Source organism: Ambystoma mexicanum, chromosome 4q (genome assembly GCF_040938575.1).
Source record: "Ambystoma mexicanum isolate Mex_15411 chromosome 4q, UKY_AmexF1_1, whole genome shotgun sequence".
NCBI lineage: Eukaryota > Metazoa > Chordata > Amphibia > Caudata > Ambystomatidae > Ambystoma > Ambystoma mexicanum.
The window spans coordinates 731,061,684-731,083,298 of NC_090928.1; the positions used below are offsets into that span (position 1 = coordinate 731,061,684).

General features: G+C 43.4%; 1 protein-coding gene across 2 annotated transcripts in view; it reads right to left on the reverse strand.

Annotated features, from left to right (window-relative positions):
* The window catches only part of LOC138467976 (uncharacterized), a 231,425-nt gene that overhangs the window by 35,836 nt on the left and 173,974 nt on the right, over positions 1–21,615 (reverse strand). For both annotated transcript variants that reach the window (XR_011268177.1, XM_069608329.1), the window contains exon 3: positions 9,811–9,892. The gene's annotated coding sequence lies outside the window, so the exon portion shown is untranslated. The remainder of the gene's footprint in view (positions 1–9,810; positions 9,893–21,615) is intronic.

The window sequence follows — 21,615 nt, forward strand, 5'->3', positions numbered from 1 at the left end:
TAGCATGCAACGTAGGTACTGTTCAAGGGTCTGGTTGGTCCTCTCCGTCTGACCATCGGTCTGGGGATGGTGACTGGTTGATAACCTCACGTCGATTTGCGCCAGTTGACAACATTTCTTCCAAAAATGTGAAATGAATTGACTACCTCGGTCAGAGACCAATACGGAAGGAAATCCATTCATTCGAACAATGTTTTCGAGGAACTCCTTGGCCAGAATTGAAGCAGAAGGTAATCCCTTTCGAGGAATAAAGTGGGCCATCTTGGAAAAAAGATCCACAATAACTAGAATGGTGTTAAATCCATTACATGGAGGTAGATCTGTAATAAAGTCTAACGATAAGGTGTGCCATGGTGTAGGTGGAATATCCAAAGGTTGTAAGAGGCCAGCTGGTTTTTTCTTCTGACTTTTGTTTTGGGCGCAAATGCCACAAGACATTACAAATGACTTTACGTCTTTTCACCAGGTGGGCCACCAGAATTGTCTCTTAATTTTAGCTTCAGATTTTGCGATATCTGGGTGTCCTTCCATCAGGGTGTCATGATAATTGGAGATGACTAGTTCTTGTATTCCTTGTGTGGTAGAAATAGTCACACTTGATAATAAGGTAGGCCATTGATGACTGAGTAGTCCGGGCCTTTCTTCACCCAGTCCTGCAGGGCTGTTGGATTGAAGAGTTGTTGGATCTTTACTTGAATATCCTTTAGTGTCTGTAGAGTGGTTATGCCAAGAATTCTTTGTTCTGAAATTATAGGCACCGGTTCCGGGTTCGCATATGCTTCTCCCATCCCTATTCGGGATAAGGCATCTGCCTTGCCATTTTTACAACCTGGTCGATAAGTGATTACGAAATCGAACTCGGCAAAGAACAATGCCCATCGAAGTTGACACGACGATTGGGCCTTGGCTGTTTTTAAATACTGCAAGTTCCAGTGATCGTTGATTACCGTAATGGTATGCCTGGCACCGAGAAGATAATGCCGCCAAGCCTTGAAGGCGGATTTGATGGCTAATAATTCTTTATCGGTAACCGCATAGTTTAACTCGGGTGCCGAGAACTTTCTGGACCAAAATGCTACTGGGTGAAGTTGACCGGTTTCAGGATCCTTCTGGGACAGGACAGCTCCCATGGCTAAACTGGATGCATCAGTTTCAACTATGTATGGAAGTTCGGGGCGTGGATGCTTTAAGACAGGTGCAGACTTGAATTTCGCTTTCAGCTCTTGGAAGGCCTTTTCAGCTTCTTCGGTCCACAAGAAGCATTTGTTTTTTCGCAAAAGTGCTGTGATAGGGTGTACAACATGTGAGAAATCCGGAATGAATCTGCGGTAGAAATTAGCAAATCCGAGCATGCTTTGTACCCCTTTAACTGAACTGTGTGATGGCCACTTGAGGATTGCGTCCACCTTTCGAGAGTCCATTCGGACTCCTTTTGGAGTCAGGATAAATCCAAGGAATTCAACTTCCGTAGCATGAAAAACGCATTTTTCCAATTTTGCAAATAACTTGTGCTGGCGTAGTTTCTCAAGGACTGCACAAACGTGCTTCACATGGTCTGATTCTGAAGAGGAGTACACTAGAATATCGTCTATGTATACAACAACACAGATGTCAATGAGTTCACGAAGGACATCGTTCATAAAATACTGGAAGGCTGCTGGTGCATTGCACAACCTGAAGGGCATCACCTGGTATTCGAATAACCCGTACTTAGTGCGAAAAGCAGTCTTCCATTCGTCGCCTTTCTTTACACGTACCAGATGATATGCCCCTCGGAGATCTAATTTAGTGTAGGTGCAAGCGTCCTTTACTTGGTCTAGTAATTCGGGGATCAGAGGCAATGGGTATCGGTTCTGAGGTCACCTTCCTTTTTAGGCACGAAGAACAAAGCTGAAGATGCAGGGGACTTGGATGGACGAATGAAGCCATTAGCAAGGTATTGGTCCAAGTATTGTCGTAGGTGAAGGTTTTCGGGTTCCGTAAGGGCGTAGATCCTACTACATGGAGGTTGTGCACCGGGTATGAGATCGATTTGACAATCTTATGATCTGTGAGGTGGTAGGGTGTTTGCCTGTTCCTTTTGGAAAACATCCTGGAATTCTTGATATTCCTAAGGTAACTGCACGACTGGAGTAGCGACTGTGGCCAGTCCTTGGTTCAAGGGTTTTTTTGGGTAACAAGTATGTGCACAATCCGGGAAGGTTATTCTCTTCTCTCGCCAATCAATACAAAGATTATGTGTTTCCAACCAAGGTATCCCCAGTATTATTTGGAACTGCGAGGCTTTGATTAAATCAAACACAATAGTCTCTCGATGCCCATCCTGACCCAATAGTGTCATCTCTGCGGTGGAATGAGTTACAGGCCCAGAGGCAATTTCAGTTCCATCGACTGTGGTGATGACATCCGAAGTGGTCTTTTTGCAGAGAGATAGATTCATCCTAGAAGCCAACTCGTGGTCCACATAGTTTCCTATGGCCCCGCTATCAATGTATACCCTCACTGCGTGCATACGTGATGGCTGCCTTGGATCTATAGGGACCATTGGTATTATGAAGTGCAAGGTCTGAGTATCCTTCTTCAAGCTCGGCAAGCGGACCTCTACGCTTGTCGGGCGTGGTCGTTTCCCGAATCAGGCTCTGTTTGATTTTTATCAGCAACTCCGACTACTTTTTTAGATGTTTTTATAGGGCAATCCCGTAGAAAATGTCCTGAGGCCCCACAGTACAGACACAATTGCATCTGCCGTCTTCTTTCTCTTTCCTTTTGAGTTAAGGGTCCCTTGACCCCCCCCGATCTGCATCGGTTCTGATACATCTGTTCCTTTGAGGGTAACATTGGGTTTAACCAATACCTGATTCTCGAACTTAGCTCGATCAGCCTTTCTATTCTGAAGTCCGTGGTCTAACTGGACCACTAAGTCTATATATTCTGCACAATCCTGAGGTGGGTTCACAACTTGGGTGTGGGATGTATTTACCCATGCATCCGAGCCCTACCTCAAAACTGTGCAGTACTGACATGGAAAACATCATGATGGCCAGAGTTTCCCAGAAAATGTACAGGGAAATGCATGAAGAATAGGCTGCCACCCATTTTTGCCGATGTTATGGGCACAGAAGGGCACTGCCTAAAAACCCCATTGGACTACCCACACAGTAGCCTGAAACCATTGGGAATGGAAATGCTGATTGCCAAAAGCCACCTAGAATTGTGGGGAATTCATTTCTTAAATCCCAAAAATGGGTGCATTACCAGTACTCACCACTATCCAAAAGCCGGCATTTTAAAACAACACCAGATTTTACTTTTTGTAAAACTGAATAAATGAACCCAAAACAGGCCAAAGAAAGACTTACTGAGAGGTGGATCCAATGTAAAGTTATATTCTGAAGTGACTTGAAGGTTTATAACAAGACTGGCTGAGCTGTGGATTTCAGCAGCTTAAGTAAATTTGGACTGAAAGACACTAAAAATCTAAATGTTTAAAAGAAATGAGTGACCTACTTTTGAGTGTCACATAGGTTGCAATTGTTTAAATGTCATAGTTTTAAACTTAGAATCAGCATTCTAGCTGCATATGTAAAAAATTGTCTTGACTTAAACTGGGGAACAAAAAATGACATTTTATCTGAAACCTGGCTTGAGAAACTGAATTCTGCCTGGCAACTACCCCCATCAGGAGTGAAACTTGAGTCACAGCTGTATTCCCAGGCCTATCTGCCTTTTGCTGGCCACACTAAGGATATGCCATCTCTCTGATAATTGAATTAAGGGGAGCCCCCACAGAATATAGGAGCTCTGAACAAAGCCCTGTCCTGACCCAGGCAGATGGTTTATTGCAGATGTCGTAAAAGTAGCTTCCTCCTGAAGCAAAGGGGAGGGGCACTGCCTGTGAGAGCAAGCTGGCTTGGCAGAACTGGAAAAACCAGAAATTCAACCTTGTGCTGGGGGAAAACCACACCCCTTTGGGGCCAGAACATAACTCTAAAAAGATGGATCATTCATAGAGCGGACATGTGAAAATTTTATAAATGATGCCATAATTCTTGTGATTTTCTGCCCACATTTTAAGACGTGTTAGGACCCGTTTGTATGTTCAGGGGGGTTTTAGCGGAAAAGACGATATTACTCAAAATGTGTGCATGTGAAAAATCTGACACTTCATCAACTAATGTCCATACTCCTTGCGCACATGTTTGTAAATTTGGGGTAATGTCCGGTATTGCAAACCAGTTAAAAAGTGCAAAATATTGCCATTTCTGAATGCAAGCTCTCAGGAAGAGCAGATTTGGACAGGGTATACCTCCTGTGATATGTGATGGGTGCGTGTAATTTTAAAACAATATGTACCTCTGCAAATATGTATTTGGTTCAAATCTAGATTTGTGTGCAAGTTGACAGGAGGAGTGGACTTTCTGCAGGCTGTAAAATGACATCACTCTGACACAATTTAGCTCCCCCAATCAGGGGAGAAATGAAAGCTTGGCCAATGATAAGTGGAGAGGGGTAGGGTTTAGTGATGCTGCACACACACCCATTTTAAAAACACATAAAAGCAGACAGACAGGACAGATAGGGACCTTCAAATCCATTTGCTGCAGGACGCTCTGCTGGAAAATCCATACTTTACCTCCATCAATCTCTAGAGAAAGCTGTGCAGAAAGATCCAGACTTCAAATCTATCAATATCCAGAACCAGAGGCAGAGAGAGCTGACCCAGATCACTGTGAAGTGCAGAGACCAGAGTCCAGTCTAAAACCTGACCAGATCCGTGGCGAGGCATATTTCTAAATATATTGTGAGTACATAGTAGACTGTGCAGAACCAATCTCTTAGTTAAAATAATATAATTCAATCCTATTTTAATCTAAGTAGAACTGTCTCCTAACTGTCACCTGTCATTTGTAAAGCTGTCACCTGTCATTTTCTAGTTGCAAGCTGCACTTGTCTTTTTGAACTTTAAAATTTCAAATCTGAAAAACGACCTTCATTTAATCGCTCATATCTCCGTGACCGTTTATGCTAGAGACTTGCAGTAACTTTCCTCTGAAAGCTGGGAATCGTGGCTTTCCTACGAACTTAGAACCGCATTCCCACCCCCTATAGTTTTGCCGCAATCGCGTAAAACGCACCCGCGAATTTTACCGCGATTTGCAAATTTCTCCACGTGTAAAAATCTGCTGCTGCTTGCTTTCCGTTAAAGAAAAAATTCGTTTAACCTGCTAATCATCCCTGCATCATTGCTAGAGTGAGCCTGGACTAATATTAACTAGATACCACTCACCCTGAACCTCTAGAGGGAATTAAAAGCATTTTAGCATATTTTTCTCTTCATTGCCAGCACATTTAAAAGCATTTGGGCCTGTGTTTAAAACTCTGATCTGTAATCTTAGCTTGCTGGGGTGAACCGAATTACATTTGATTGCATTTCTGAGAACTGTGTGCCTTCCTTCCATTTCCTTGCATTGCATAAAGGGGGGGGGTGAATTGTACAAGAAAGTGATTACATTGTTTTTGCTGAAATCCTATCAAGTTATTTTCTGTACTGCATTTCATTCCACATTGCATCCATTGGAAACCATAAAAGTATTGTTGCTATCTTATCCATCCTATAACCACTCATCATTGATTATAAAGAAGGGTGCTAGTGCCGGATTCTCCGTTGTTAATCTTTATCATATCAGATTAAGTGTGATATTCAATTATTAATTATTAAAAAGTGTGATAGATATATATTGCTTTACTTCTCAAATAAACCTTTTAACTTGCAAAACAGAACTACTTCTTGGCTCAGTGGGGTCAGGGGGATTCTGAGAGAGGGGTGTTATATAGGGGTAGTCATCCAGAACGCATGAACTGGACATAAAGATATATCAATAAGGGTTTTCATTCAGTATTATAGACTAGGCGTTGACTTAGCTGTAGTGTTGAATTGAATCCTCTTACATGGGCCAAAACGTCTTTGAGTTCACCCCGAAGTCCACGATGAAATAATGTCATTCATATTACCTCTGGCCATCCGGTTTCCACCACTAACCTATTGAAAGTGGCGATATAGGTTAGTAGATCCTGGTTACCTTGTCGTAATGATAAAAGTTCGTTATCCAGGGCCTGTCCCTGTGAATGTCTGGCAAATAGACTTTCCATGCTCAATTGAAAACCTTGAAAATCCCGAAGAAGAGGGTCATCCTGGTTAACTAATGGAATTGACCAATCCGCTGCGCTGCCACTAAGATATGATAGTACAAAGGCTACTTTGGTTTGGTCGTTCGGAAAAGCTCCAGGTCTGCATAAAAAGTGCAAGCGGCATTGGTTCATAAACACAGCAAACTTTTTTGGGTCCCCAGCAAAACGTTCGGGTGGAGCTAAAGGAATGCTCCCTGGTAGAAACACTTGCACAGGATTGCTCGATGAAACAGAAGTTGGATTCCCCCCGAGTCCAGGTAATGGTGTTTGCCCAGCTTGGTTTTGCAGTAATTGTCTAGCAAGATCATCAGTGTGCTCCTTTGACACAATCAGTTCTCTCCTGAGGGCATTAGTCTCTTGGCGCGCGGAGTGCACCTCTGCCCTAGGTTCCCCTAACAATAGGGCTAGTTGGTCGGTTTCTGAGGTTTCCATAACGCCCGGGTGGGGATTTGTAGATAGGCTTCGCGTTCTGTTACGCTGGCTCCCACAGGGGCGTCGGTCGGACCCGGACAGGTGCGGTCTACACCCACGTGATGCGTAGTGCAGCGATGACTGACTGGATCTGCCCTCCTACTCTTCTCTGCTTAACTCATAGAAATATTCTCCTGCAAGTGGAGAGATGGATTTAGCCACTTGTGGATTCAAGTGATGGCACCCCCACAGTCCTCCCCAACTAATCACCTCCAAAATGCCCTCACAGCAATCTCACCTTATATTCTTGAAAGATGAGCTCTCCATCCTGCTTGGATTTGCAGGGGCGCGTCAATTCCAGTTACTTCACTGGTTTGAAGGCTCGGGAGAGTTCCGGAGAGTATTGACTCTGAGGTTGACTGGTGAGGATCAGTAAGTATTAAGTTCATAGATTTCAATATGTCCGATGTTCACTCTTGTTCCCCCCTTCCTTTCTTGTCTTGCAGCTGGCTGGTGAAAAGATGCTCTTGTGGCAGCTGGTGGCGCTCAGGTAAGAGTCTGTATTACCCGGCGCTGTCCGGTAAATGTTGCACGAGGAAAACGTGTTGTTTTGTCTCTCTTTACAGATGCGGCACGTGAAAATATGGAGAGTCACAAAAGGATGCCTCCGGTGGTAAATCAGGTAAGTCTATGGTGGTAAGAATTATATTTGTTGGTTCCCTCGGCTCACCTTGTGGTTTTCTTTTGTCTCCTAGGTGCCAAAGTTTGGCGAAGAAATGATGGAGGCAGCGCCGACCCGAAGGATGCTGTGAAGACTGGTGAGTATGGCGCGGCGCTGCAGCTGGAGGTGCGGCGCGTGCAGAAATGATGTTCTTTACAGGTCCGGAGACAAGATGGATCCAGAATCAGGTGTGGAATAGAAATAAGTTTGTTTTCTAACCTTGTCCCTTTCTTTCCTCTTTGTTTTAAGAGTTCCGGATTCGAGGCGGGCGTGGCAGAAGACTGGATGCAGGCTGCAGGCACGGTGAGTGTTACGCTGCTGGATGCAGAATAACGCAAAGCGTGTGTTGCTTGTCGGGTGTGGTTTAAATAGCCTCAAAAGTAGTCCCAGGTAAGAAGTCCCTAGAACCACACCCGAGTAAAAAATAGTCCCTGTAGAAAAATAGTCCCTTTCAGGCTTCATGTTGGATTGGAGTCATTTGCAGCATGGTCTGCCTGAGATAAGTAATGACTATGAGCCTGGCACCTTAGACGCCAGGACTGATTCCTACTATGAGTCTGGCGCCTAAGGCGCCAGGACTGAACCCAGATAGCCCCTAGCTGGGGCTGCTGAGGTTTTACTAAATGTCTATATGCCTGCTCCCGGGGCTGATGGACTTGGTCCGGATGCCTGGGGGTAGGCATCATGACAAGCACCGGCACTGTTAGCAACGGTGCCTGTGCTTCTGTGTCCCCATTTCCATGGAGTCCTGTGAGACTCCATGGAAATGGGGATTTACTGTTTACTGTAATATCCCGGTGGCACTGCAAAGTCAGAGTCAGGCGGAGGAAACAGTGTTACGGGGAGTGTTGGTAACCAACCCCTACCAGCGGGTTTTCCGGCTTCCCCATAAAGAGGCCCATTAAGTGCTTCGATCATTCCAAGTAATAGCCAAAGCAAAAAACAAGACCATTGTGAGAAAGTGTAGGCAAGTAGTAAAGCTTGATACAGGAGTTTGGGTCACAGTTAATTCCTTGGCCACCTTCAGATATGAGTCACAAGCAAGGAGCAATCGGAAACATTTTAGATCCTTCCCAAACAGGTTTTATTAGGGGGAGACAAGATTGTGATAATATTCTTTTCGTTAACATATACAGTATAATGTCTTTTTTCTTGAAAGAAACTCTTGGAATGTGACCCTACAAATACATTTTGTCAAATGTTCATAGTCTTATATATTGATACATCATCCCAGGAAATTACTGTGCCAGGGCTAACTTTTATAACAGAGGTCTGGAGGCTCCTGTGAATCTCCAAGTGAGATTTGGGTGGGCTTGTGGATTTCTATGGATTTCTTTTCTAGTACGAATCTGCCCAAATCACCTTTAACATCCATAGGGAAGTTCAGCAGAAGTTCTGACAGGTTCAGATTGGTACTTGGAGAAAAAATGTACACAACATATCTTCATATGCTGCAGGAAGGTCGTGAAAAGATGGGGGGAAAAGGTGGGCTCGCTGTGGCTCAATAGAGGGGTAAGAGAAAACGAAATCCTCAGCATCACTGAATGTTGGCCAGATAAAATATCACATTCTATTCTGCATTTCAGAAAGTCAATCTGTGGGGCCCGCGCGCCGTTGGGGGCACAACCATATGTCTGGGGGAGGGCGCGTGATGCAGGACGGCAAAAAGAGTTTTTTTATTTCCTCCTGCACTGAACTGAACATGTGCAATGGGGAGCCACTGGCCCCCCACACACATGCTCAGTCAGTGCAATGTGATGGGGGCGTGGCCACAAAACAGGAAATCAATGCAGCCTGGAATTACGCTTCCCTGCATTTGGATTGGGCGTTCAGGCTGCGTTGTAATTCCCTGCTACTTCTGCCCTCATCTGCTATACTGAGGTAAGTGATGATGGTCCCCCTGTGCACCTCTCCTTCTGTCCCCTCACACTGGGGGGCATGGGGGAGAGGAGGCGAGCGGGCCTGAAACTCGGATTGCCGGTGTTGTATGATGTTTGACTCACCTGCGGCAGATAATTAGGCTCCAGCAGTCTGTCGTGGGGGAGCCGGATATCACACAACACCGATCCCCCTGCTTTGACTGCCCCTCTTCCTCCTTACCCCTCTTTCCCATCACTAGCACTGGTGAATGGCCTGGTTCTTTCTGGGTCCTGAGATCCGCCATCAGATGTCTGGCCGGATCTCGGGACCCAGCCTCCCTCATCTCTGACCAGGCTTCGCCGATCCCCCAGCTTCGGCTCAGTAACCTAATCTGCGCTGCACTTCCCTTACTCATTTGAAAATAAATTGTTCTGGAGGGGCAGGTGGGAGGGCTCCTTGTGGTGTGCTAAACTGAGCCTTATACACCCGTAACGAACCACATTTTTTATATGACATGGCATTTATGACGCACCTGCACACAAGTGTTTCTAGGCGTGACAAGACAAGGAGGGGGAAACAAAAGGAAGACAAAACATATATTTCTGTGGTTCCATGCTTTCATTACTTACCTCCAGAAATCTTTTTGAAATAGGCATGTTTTTCAACCTTTATTTTCCAGTCATTTCTATTCCATCTCACTGTATCAGTGTACTGAAACAAACATGATTATGGAAATATTTACTTTAATCACAATCACTGGCATTGCTGTGAGCAACCTTTTATACCACCTTTTTGAACCCATTTCTGCTGTAGCAGAAGGGAAACCACCACACACTCACCCCCCTGCATTGCACTCAAATGCAAATACAATATACATATGATAGGTGTGCAATATCTGTAATTGTAATTGTTGTAATTGTTTATTCATTTATAGTGCGCGCCGGGCCCGTGGGCATCTGGGCGCAGAGCAGTTTGCAGGGTTACCAATGACAGGTTAACATATACAGAATAAAGAATAAAGAATATATACAATGTGCCGAAATATGTAGATACTAAAATGTTGTCAGTCAGTGTTGACACATGTTCTCTCTCTTATCTCCACTCCCGCATTTGTCATGCATGTGGTCCACATTTGCCATGCTGGCTCTGCCGCAGTGTGTGCTCTGCTCTAACGCTTTCCATCTCCTTCCCCCCCAGACTCATCCACCCTGATGCTTCAGAACGTGCACCGACCTTTACCTTCCCGTACTTTGACAGGTCTTTTCAGCCCTTCATCCGATCTTCGTTTTTCCGAGGTGGGTGCCAGTGCTGACTGAGTCCCCTATGCCCTGATCACTCCTGATCTCCAGCACCACGCCCATGCCAATATTTGCCTATTTTTAGGGAGTAAAAGTGACTGATACGCCCCTTATCTGTGCACTGAAATGTTCTTGTTAAATATTCATTGTGAAATAGTTGTATGCTACCCAGCCGTTTGATGCAATAGTATAGCAAAGTATTTCAGGGTGGAATTGAAGATTACTAGTATTTCAGGATGGAATTGAAGATTACTCTTCAAGGACCACCTGCCCAGCCATGGATAATGGCCATTCACCCTTATCCCTGCCTAGACATATTTTATTCTCCCCTCTCACCAAACAGTGGTGGTGCTCCTCCGACAGGTTTGTGCTATAGCTATACATTGGAAGATACTAGCCAGGCAAAAGGTGCTCCACAGAGCTTATTGCTGTGGGGAACAATGACTCTAAAATGCTGATTGTAAGATGTGTTTTCTTTTACTGAGCTTCTTTCAATCTTGATACCAAAGGTGTAAAACAGTGTTGGGATTTGCCGTGGGGAAGAGGCAGAAGGCCAGGTGTGGCGTGCTTTGTATTGGGGAGAGTGGGTAGAAAGGGTGTCTTGGGGACAAGGGTATTGGTGCCATGGGGGAGGTAAAGGGGGTGAATCAGGGATTTCAAACCTATTTCTGGGGCTTTTCCTTTCTCTGATGCCTATCACTCATGAGCTGGTTTTAGCTCCTTCTCATCTAATCTTAATGTTGGAGTCTCAGCTAGACCCATGTACCCTAGACTGTTTGTTTTCATTGCAGCAGCATCACTCCAAGTGTTATTCTATCAACCTAACCACCTGTGCCCCAGCAGGAACAATCCTGTGAAGCACTTTCCTCAGTCATGCAGGTAAGGATGTATTATCCCTATGTGCCATTGGATGAGTAGATGTGCTGAAGGTTTACATCAGCTCTGTGCAATGTGCATCCAGGTGTGGTTTGCACCTGCGACCAAGTCTGGGACCACACTTCAAAAAGAAATTCGAGCTAGGACTTCACAATCTGAACATGGAGTCTTCTGAGACTTGTATCAATGTTTTTATTAATCCAACCAGTGTTTCTGACCCATTGTTGCATGCATTCGCCCCCCAAGCTTTTCAGATGGTTACTGTTGAATGTTTGATATTTTTAAAATCTCTCGGGGACTTTTCTTTTTCTCACCCAATATTTCGGACACATTTTTGCATGGGTCATACTGATTCAGCAGAAAAGACCAGGGATTTATTTGTACGCCGCATTGCTGACCTGTCCTCGGATATCAGTACAGAATTCATATTGTGCTTGAAACACAGCCAGTTTGCCCTACAGTTGGAGGAGGCCACTGACATTTCAAAAGAAGCTCATTTGGTGAGGTACTGCCATGGAAAAGAAATGTTGGAGGATTTCTTATTTTGTAAACCAATTCATGGCAGAGCTTCTGCACCTGAACTCTTTGAAATTGTAAGCAACTTCCGAAGTTCCCACTGCCTAAAGTGGGAGGCGTGTCTTGGTGCTCCTTCAATGTGTGGTGCTAGAGCTGGGTTAAAAGCAAAAGTGTTGGAAGTAGCTCCACATATTGTGTGGACACACTGCATGATACACCGGGAAGCTTTGGATGTGCGCAATATGGGGCATGAAGTCATAGAGGTGGTCATTTTGGTTGTAAAGATTGTACATTTTATTATGGTGCACCCCACAAGCACCCGCCTGTTTGCCACATTATGTGCAGAAATGGCAGCTGACCATGATGTTTTTTTATTTCACACAGAGGTTAGATGGCTATCCAGGGGAAAGTTTTAAATTGCATTAATGAACTCAGAAACAAAGTGAGACACTTTCTCCTGGGTTTAGAACAGACAAAAGCAGAGCCTCTGTGTGATTCACCCTGGCTCGTACTGTTGGTTTACCTTGGTGACATCTGAGAAAAGCTACATTTTCTGAACCTCTCCCTGCAAGGAACAGAAACCACAACATTTGATACAAATGCAAAAATATCAGCACTCAAGAAGAAAATGGAGCTTTGGAGGAGGAGGGTTGATGTCGGCATTACCAATGCGTTTCCATTATTAGCAGATGATCTTGAGGAGACGGAGTATGATCTTTCATGTGTTGCTGAACTAATAGGAAACCATTTAAATACTCTCAGAACCAGTCTCGAAAAGTACTTTCCGGAGGACTCTTGTAACCTGAATGACTGGGTGGTTCAGCCTTTCTTAGTCGTGGCCCATCTCCCAATACAACTCCAGGACGAACTAATGGAGCTTCAAAGCGACCGCATACTGGAGAGCCAATTCAGAAAGTTTTCTTTTGGTGGATTTTGGCAAATTGTATCTGCAGAGTTCCCAAATGTATCTAAATGTGCATTCAATGTACACCTTACAGCATAAAACCTTACAGCACCTCGTATCTTTGCGAGATTGGATTCTCAAAACTTGCAGCACCAAAGACTGAATATCGGTCAAAGCTGGAGGTGGAGGAAATCCTGTGGTTGTCTATTGCAAAAATCGAACCCGATATTGACAGACTGGCTGCTGAAAGACAGGCCCACCCTTCACACTAGTTTTCCAATGTACCCTTCACACTAGTTCTCCAATATGCCAAAGTCCAACTTACAAGTGACAGCACTGATAGTAAATTCAAAGTTGTTGTACTTAAGAAACAAATAGTTACATCACTTGCATGGCAAATGTTACTGTAGGGCAGCAATATTGGCTGTTTTGTTTTGTGGGAAATAAATATCCAACAATATTTTTCCTCGAGTACTCTGTATTCTAGCAAAAGTATCTGAATGCTGTCTTTACATATATTTGTCCTCTAATCTAATTTGACTCATTGCAAGCAATGATTTTGAAAGAATTTAGTGTTTCGCACCCACTCCTTCGTTAGGGGCACAATTCTATGCCACAGCGAGATAACCGTTCGGAACTGATTAAAATTTTGGAGTCAATATGTACAGGGGGGGCCAAGGCAGGCACATTTTTCTGAGGAGGGGCTCTGGGTCAAACGTTTTGAAGACCACAGCAGTAGGTTATTGCAGAGATCCTGCTTAGTTTGCTTCCATGAGGATCACTGATGTTAATTATTGTATAAAAGTGAGAGCCCATGGGTGCAAGTCAATAACCTCAGAAATGTCATTAGGGCTAAATAAGAGTCAGTCACGTGTCAAACAATCATGATTCAGACCTTCATTCCGCTAACATTGCTTAAATGAATTCCATTTAGTATTTAATGTATGTAGTGTATTTAAATATTATTAGCTCTCTACCGAAGAATAACATTAACATAGCTCTACAGTAAGATCATCTTTTGTCAGTGGAAAACAGGGCGAATGTTGGTTTCTAAATTAAAGGTAGAAGCCATTATTACTTAGACACTTTGCTTCTTTGGATAACCTTGGCAGGAAAGGTTCTGACCTTTTCCATTTAAAAAATATTTAATTTGCATTGAACATGTGCTGGAAGGAAAGTGTCTGACATATTGAACCCACAGTTTACGGAAAAATATAATCGGCATGAGATCTTCATGAGTTTCAACAGAAAATGGTACCCAAACCCAAAATAAACGAATTCTGCGAATTGCAAATTCAGTGAAATATCAGGTTATTAAAGGTGCAGACAAATAATAATAATAGCTAATAAGATAATATCAAATTTTATACAACATTTTCAAACTAGAAAGATTTGTATGTACTGTATCATAGGACAGAATGCAAGCATTCAGGAAGAATGGTTGGACAATTAGATATAGAAACATCATTTTATGCAAACAATGAGTGCTTATCCAGCAATGGATATTGAATAAACAGCACTACTGCTCTCTAAATGGTAGTATGATCACTAGAGTATATTCTCTCATGTTAGTAACAAAAACAGCTCCCTGCCTAGTTGTCAAGTGGGTTCAATGTCCCTTTGCCGACATCAAATTTTTACTTTGAAAAAACGAATCGAAACCCCCTTCCCCATACTATAAACCCTATCCCAACACCCGCCTGCCCCTTTTAACCCCTCACCCCTATATATTTTGATTTGTTTTTTCGAAGTAATTTTTGTCATAGAAAATGACTTGGACAAAAACTGGTGTCGATTAAATAATGTGATACCGTCAAGTGGGGATGACAATTAATTGTGTCCATTTGCACAACAATAAGGCACCAATAACATTCTGCTTGGTGAATATGCACACACTAGTGTCAGAGGTTTACTAACTCATTTACATGGGGAACAGATATCAATGATTACCATGCAATAGTGAGCAGCCTTCTGATTTTGGAGTGCAGGGTAAGAGGTGCCCCCAATTCAGAGACATGCTCACCAGCACGGTTAGACAGCCTTTGATTTGGAGATCAATCAGAGCAGGTGCACACTCACCAACTCAGTAGCAGGCCTCTGATTTAGAGGCACCTCCTTTCCCCACACCCCCAATTCAGAGGCCTGCTCACCCTAGTCAGCGGACCTCTGATTTGGTGGGGGAGAAGATGCATTGATTCCTGGACATCAATGTTAAAGCAAACATGATATCATGTTTACATTACCCTTGATGCACATTAAAAGAATTGTCATGCCAGAGACATACAGTGTAACCTGACTGGCTACAGCAATGTAGTCTAGCGATGTAACAACACTTAGCATGTTTTCATGAAAAGTGTTGTTATGTGGCTAGACTTGCCTGCATTGCTGCAGCCAGCCTCGTTGCATTTTGGTCCACTGGTATCGCATTTTTGGCTGGACACTATGGTTGAAGAAAGCAAGATATGAGATGGAATGCGGCTACACTACCATTCATTGCTACAGCCAGTCTGGTTCTGCTTTCGGACTCTGGCATGGTATTTGTACCAGGCATCAAATTTAAAGCAAGCAATTGTGTTTGCTTTATCTTTGCTGTCCAGTTAAAAAAATAATTAAAGTCAGAAAATGTAACCAGACTGGCTGCAGCAATGTAAGCCAGTCTAGCCACATAATATCACTCATCATGTTTGCACCAAAATATGATGCCCAGTAAAAAATGTCATGTCAGAGTCAGAACATGTGACCAGATTATCTTCTGCAATACAGTCCAGTCTAGCAATGTAACAACACGTATCACTTATGATAAGTGTTGTTACATGACTAGATTGACATTTTGGTTTAGCCAGTCTAGCTATTTCTTACTGAGGCTTGAAATTTTAATAATAATAATAATAATAATAATAATAATAATTACAATAATAATAATAAATCTGAGCTTTATTACCCACAGTGCGTGGTGGTGCATGATGTTAAGTGTTATTACATCGCTAGACTGACATTTTGATACAGCCGGCTTAGACTTTTCTATTGTGGCATGATAATTTCTACTAGGCTCCTGTTACAGTGGCATGGCATTTTTTACCAAGCATCTGTCACAGATGCCTAGTAAACAATGTCATGCCATAGTAAGACATGAGTATACTGGTTACACCAAATTGCCAATCTAGCCACACTTATCAAGATGCTTGCTTTATGTTATGTTACTTTGCATTTATATAGCACCTTATATACCATTGGTATGGTTTGAAGGCGCTGGTAGGTTGAACACCCTTGGGAACTGAAGTTCAAGTCAGTAGAGAGAGTAGAGAGAGCCACAGGTGCGTGTGCGCACTGGATATGTGTGCAGCTGGTGTGGCATTCATATAATAGCTGCTTCTTAGCAGTAGGTGTGGTGGTTGAGAGATAAAGAGTATGTGTTCGTTCTGGCAGGATTTATCCAGACCGATTGTGGCTGCGTTAAGCTTGAGGAGAACGCCTGGCTGGGGGGGTGTAACCAGCAGTGTTTAGTTAGAGTGATGGGGAGTATGAGGCAGATGTTGTTATGGGAACAGCTATACCGAATGGTGTCATAGTATCTCTGTGTTCTAGTTGAGTGGTGGTGTAAAGAAGAGAGTAAGCGTGGTGATGTAATATGATGGGTTATATGTTCTTTCAAACGTTCTGTGCACTCCAAACTATTCCATGTAAGTCGTGCAATTCTATGCGTTCCAATCCGTTCCATGCACTCCAGTCCTCTCCACGCCCTCCAGACCGCTCCACGCCCTCCAGTCTGCTCCATGTATTCAAAACTGTTCTATGTATTCCGATCCGTTCCGTGTATTGTAAGTTGTTTTAAGCGCTCCATCCACATATTTCACCCGTACCATCCATATACATCCCGGTACCTTTCACATATTACACCAGTTCCATCCACATCTTACCGTGAAATAATGTGTTTTATGTGCATCTACAATAAAGCAAGCATGATAAGTGTTAATGCATGTCAGGCATATTTTCTTTTTGTGTCATGGAATTTTAATAGCTACAGCCAACAGGAGTATGCTCTTTTATGCAGATATGGGCATACATTGGCAGAGCCAGCTTGGACTTTTTATCTTATAGTATAATTAATGACATTATGCACAAAGCAAGCATGAGTATATTCTTATATGGGAATACTTTTATGTATTGTTTAGGTACCGCCGGTATGGAAATGTATGGGCAAAGCCAGTCTGAAAATGATTTTATAATTGCATATAGAGTGGGGAAAAGCATCATGAAAATGCATTGGGAAATGCTCCGCAACACTGGTGACTTGAATTGATTTAATTCGATTTTTGTGTGCATTACCCAACAAAACCGATTGCATGCTGTCTGACTTTTTACCCAATTTTTCACAGAAAGTGTGCTCTAAAATGTAACATTTGGATCCATTTTTCAAAAAAGCGGCCTGGGAATTGGCAGGTGTGAAACTGGAGGAGGTAAAGGTCTATAAATACTTGTAAATTACGCTATTATGGTGGGGATTTGTTCTGTTGTACATAACGGGGCAGGCCATTTGGTGGGCTCTGTTCTCCATCTGTATCAAGCCAAGGTGGTTCCAATGATGACATACGCAATGGAATCGTGGGCACTATCTAAAATTGGAGAACTGTCCAAGTTGAAACAGGGCTGGTTAAGAGATTGTTACGACTCCAAACTCGTACTGTCTTTGAAATGATCCTGTTAGAATTTAATCTCGTGTCTGTTGACCAGACGATGACCTTGGGATGTCTAACGTCCTATTGAAAAATGGTTAATGCACCAGTGGGTTCATCTGTTAAATCTAATCCTGAAGGTGTACATTCTACGAGCCAAATATCAGCAAGGTAACAATCTGGCTAGAATATGTGGAGTAGCAGGAAAATGGCTAAAGATGGCCCAAGGTAATATTTTGGGTGAATCACTGCAGCACTATAAATTAGTGCTGAAAGCTATCGTTATAAAGCAAGGGGCGTAACAGGCACCACTTAATCTAGGGACAAGGAAAAATGCTGCAGAGTTTGTGCACTATATTTACCAAAGGAGCCACCCTGCAACATATATACAGGATTTTCAGGGACATGATCTGATCTGGGACTACTTGAATGTCAAGGGAAACAGAGGGAGCTTGGCAAAGGATCCAAAGATCAGAGAGGGAATGTCGATTATGTGGGGAGGATGTACCAATCATCAGCCAGATCTTTGTTATGTCAATGTGAAGCACTGGGGACCTTAAGAATGAAAGCCGATTTAGCCATTGGATGGGGATCCAGCATACCCGAGGAGGAGCAGTGGGATAGATTTATGACTGGAAATGACCACGCCTGTATTGTGTTCCTTAGCCTGTTTTGGAGAGAAATTGAAAACATCATGGAAGTTTTATTGTGATTGGGAAGCAGGATGGTGTGACTCCTATATTTTAGTTGGGGTTTTGGGGTAATGAATGTTTGTTTTTTAATTTCCTTTGTGATGTTTTGAATGTAATTTGTGAAAAGTTGAATAAACTAAAACACAATTAAAACATTTTTTTTAAAATAATCCTGGGGGGATTCACTGCAATCCACTCTTGGTTGTGTTTGGGCTCCCTCTCTGTGCTCGGTCACTAATGCAGAAGCTACATATTAGTCAGTGTAAGAGGACTGACAGAGGAATGTTCACTGTCAAAGGCCATGAACACTCGCCCCCTGAAGCTAAGGATGGAACTTGATTACGTTAACACTTAAGAAAGTTATCAAGTCTTTTCATCCATGAATGGTGTAACTGGCACGTATATATCTTAAATCAGGCCTGAATCAACCTAAGAAGTTGTATTTTTGGTTATCTAGAAAGCATATTTACCTAATGCTGTGAATGATACTTGTCAATCTTCTAGCTTTTCCATTGCCAATGCTCTCTTCCCCTTTCTCCACTTCTGATTTCACTCTTGACTCTTGGAAGAGACTATTTAACGGATATATTTCCTGTTGCAAGAACCCAAATAAATAAAAGAAAAAATAAATTGCACTGGTGGTCACATATTTTATTTTTTATATATAGAGCACAATATTTATATGCTAAACTGTGACGAATCAAGACTACTGGACGCACATGCCAGGAAGCACATCTACAGCATGGGGCAGACACACATATCTGCCACCTGACCTCCATAATCCCATGCCAATAGATGGCTGCCCTGTAAATTCAGTGATGCAATTCACTGTGGCATGCTATGAACACTTATCCATTTCATGAGAATCGGTCCAGTGACCCTATGCTACACCTCTCCAATGCTAACTGGTACGAGATGGCAGCCATTTTGTGAGTATTTATTCGTAGGGGCACATTGGCCACACAATAACTAAGTCAGGTAGATGTCTAAGAATCCCTACAATTTTAGCAGCATGTTCTGTCTCTGTGCACACAGATTTTAGGGCTTAAGATCATATCTGTTTGACACATGTAGATGCGTATGAAGGATTTAAGATAAACCAAAAGAATACTGCACCAACCGCGATGACAGATTGTCATGGGAATTAGCGCTTATCTCATGTAGCAACAATGTGTGGTTTATTTGGACACCAGTTACCACATGGTAACCTCTGACTGCCTTTTTATTGTGTTTACACCAGGCATAATGATTTTACATTCATTAAATATATGCGTTTGCCATGAAACCTTTTAGAAGTTTGATCTCTTTTAAGAAGAGGCCCATGCCCCTTTTAACACGCCGGCTCTATCTGATCGAGCTCAGATTGCCGGGAGATGAATGCCAGCTGTAAAGCCGTGCTTTCCACCGCACCTTTTGATGTTTCTGTGAGTGCTAGCAATGCTGCATGTTTTACCGTTTCCACCGTGAAAATAACCGCACGCCAATAAACTAAATATAAGTGGGACCTGGGACCTGGGAGTCAATTTACACAATTCCAGCCCATCCAAAGGAAGGGTTTGTGAAAATAAGTGCATTTTAGATTCCCCTTGCCAGTGAATAAATGGGAGTGATTTCATAAATAACCAATCCGGCCGTATTGCAGAAACATTGCACCAGTGCAAGTGCAATTAGAACTAGGTCAAACATTGCCCTAGTGCAACAATCGTACTCTTTCAATGCATTCTTAAACAGGACAAAGTTTGCCCTACTGCTAATACAGAATGGTATTGGCAGTAGAACAAGATTTTCCCTAGTGCGGAATCGGAATGGAATTAGCACTGGCGCACAATTTTCCCTGGTGCAAAAATACAGTGAAGGCATATGTTTTTGCACTAAGACAACTTTTTGTCTAGTTCTGATACCGTGTAAAAGTGTACTGGCAGAAGAGCAGTGCAATAAAGAGGGTCCTGAAAGCGAAAGAGTGATCTGAAGATGACATTTTACAATTCAACGAGGCTGGGACATGGACAAAAAATGGACTCCTCCAACCACGCGTCCAACGCAGTTGAACTACCTGGGCCTCAGTGCCTCCCCACCCACAAAGGGCGTGCTTTTGCTCATAGTTTTTTGTTAGTCAGAGAGCGGAGTGAAGACTTTCAGGAAACTAGCGGCTTTAAAGTGTTATGTTAAATGTTAAATGTATATATACCGTACACGTCAGCAATGGAATTGGTCCGCAGGCACTCAGGCGGATCTGAAAACAAGAAGGCCGGGTGGTTTAGTTTGGTGAAGAGGGATAGGAGTGTGAGAGACGTGGTTTGCTGTTTGCGGCTTCAGTTCGGTTTTCACCATGCGCTGAGCTTTGGTGTGAATATCGGACGGATGGGAGACCTTGTGTGCTGTTCATGTGGTTTATGTGTTGTTTGTTTGTTGTTGCAGAAACATTTGCACACACACAGCAACACTTTAAAGCTGCTAGTTTCAAAAAAGCCTTCCCATACTTCTCTGCCTAACAAAAATGAAATGCACACACCAGCCCCCTGCCCACAGATGCGAAAGACATATAATTACGTTGTATGTTCTTTCACATCTGAGGGGAAGGGGCTGAAACTAGCAGTGTTAAAGGGTGCTGCATGTTAGCTCATTATGTATGCATGTGTGCAAGGAGTGCGTATGTGATATATGTGTGAATGAGTGAGTGTGTACGAATGAGTATGATGTGTGGGGGGCTAGGTGTGCATGTAAATGATCGAGTCTATGGTGAATGGGATGATTAAAGGAGTGAATGTGTAATTGTTTGTGCGTGTGCGCTTATGTGCAATGCTGGGCCGCTAACATTTAACACTTGGGCCCCATGCCAGACAACTCTTGGGGTAGAACAGTGGGGGCAGAGCATCCAAGTGTTCCCTACCCAGTTTCAGAAGTAGCCCCTCCCATCACCAGTTAGCTCCCCTCCCAAAAATGTAGGTATCATAGCGCCCCTGCTTCCAACTCAGCTACAGATGCAATCCTTTTGCTGTACAATGCCTCATCATTAGAGAGATTTCAACTGCTTGCAATTCAATGCTTCCAACTGACCCGCAATTTTGCTCAATACCTCCAAGGATAGAAAGGACACACAAAACCCCCCAACACGGCAGGCTGGGCCTTAAAGTCATCACGTTAGTAATGACATTGCATAACCCGCAGAAACCCACTTCAAAAAGTTCACAGCAGTATTGCTTTTTCTTTCACTGCTTTATAGTTGCTGATGCCAACAGTGACCTGGCTGCACGGTTTTCCAGGCTGTGGCCTCTCCTCCTGACAATGGACACTGGATTTCATCTATGACTCCACAGACGACATCCGAACTCGAGCACGAGAGGAAGGGCAGTGGGTGAAGCAACGTTTCCGGCAGTAGCCTGCTGGGTCTCTGACCTATCTCGACCTGGCGATTGCAAACAAGCATTGGCAATGCCGGCCGACTAGTAAGGATGGCCACGAGCAAAGGCCTCAC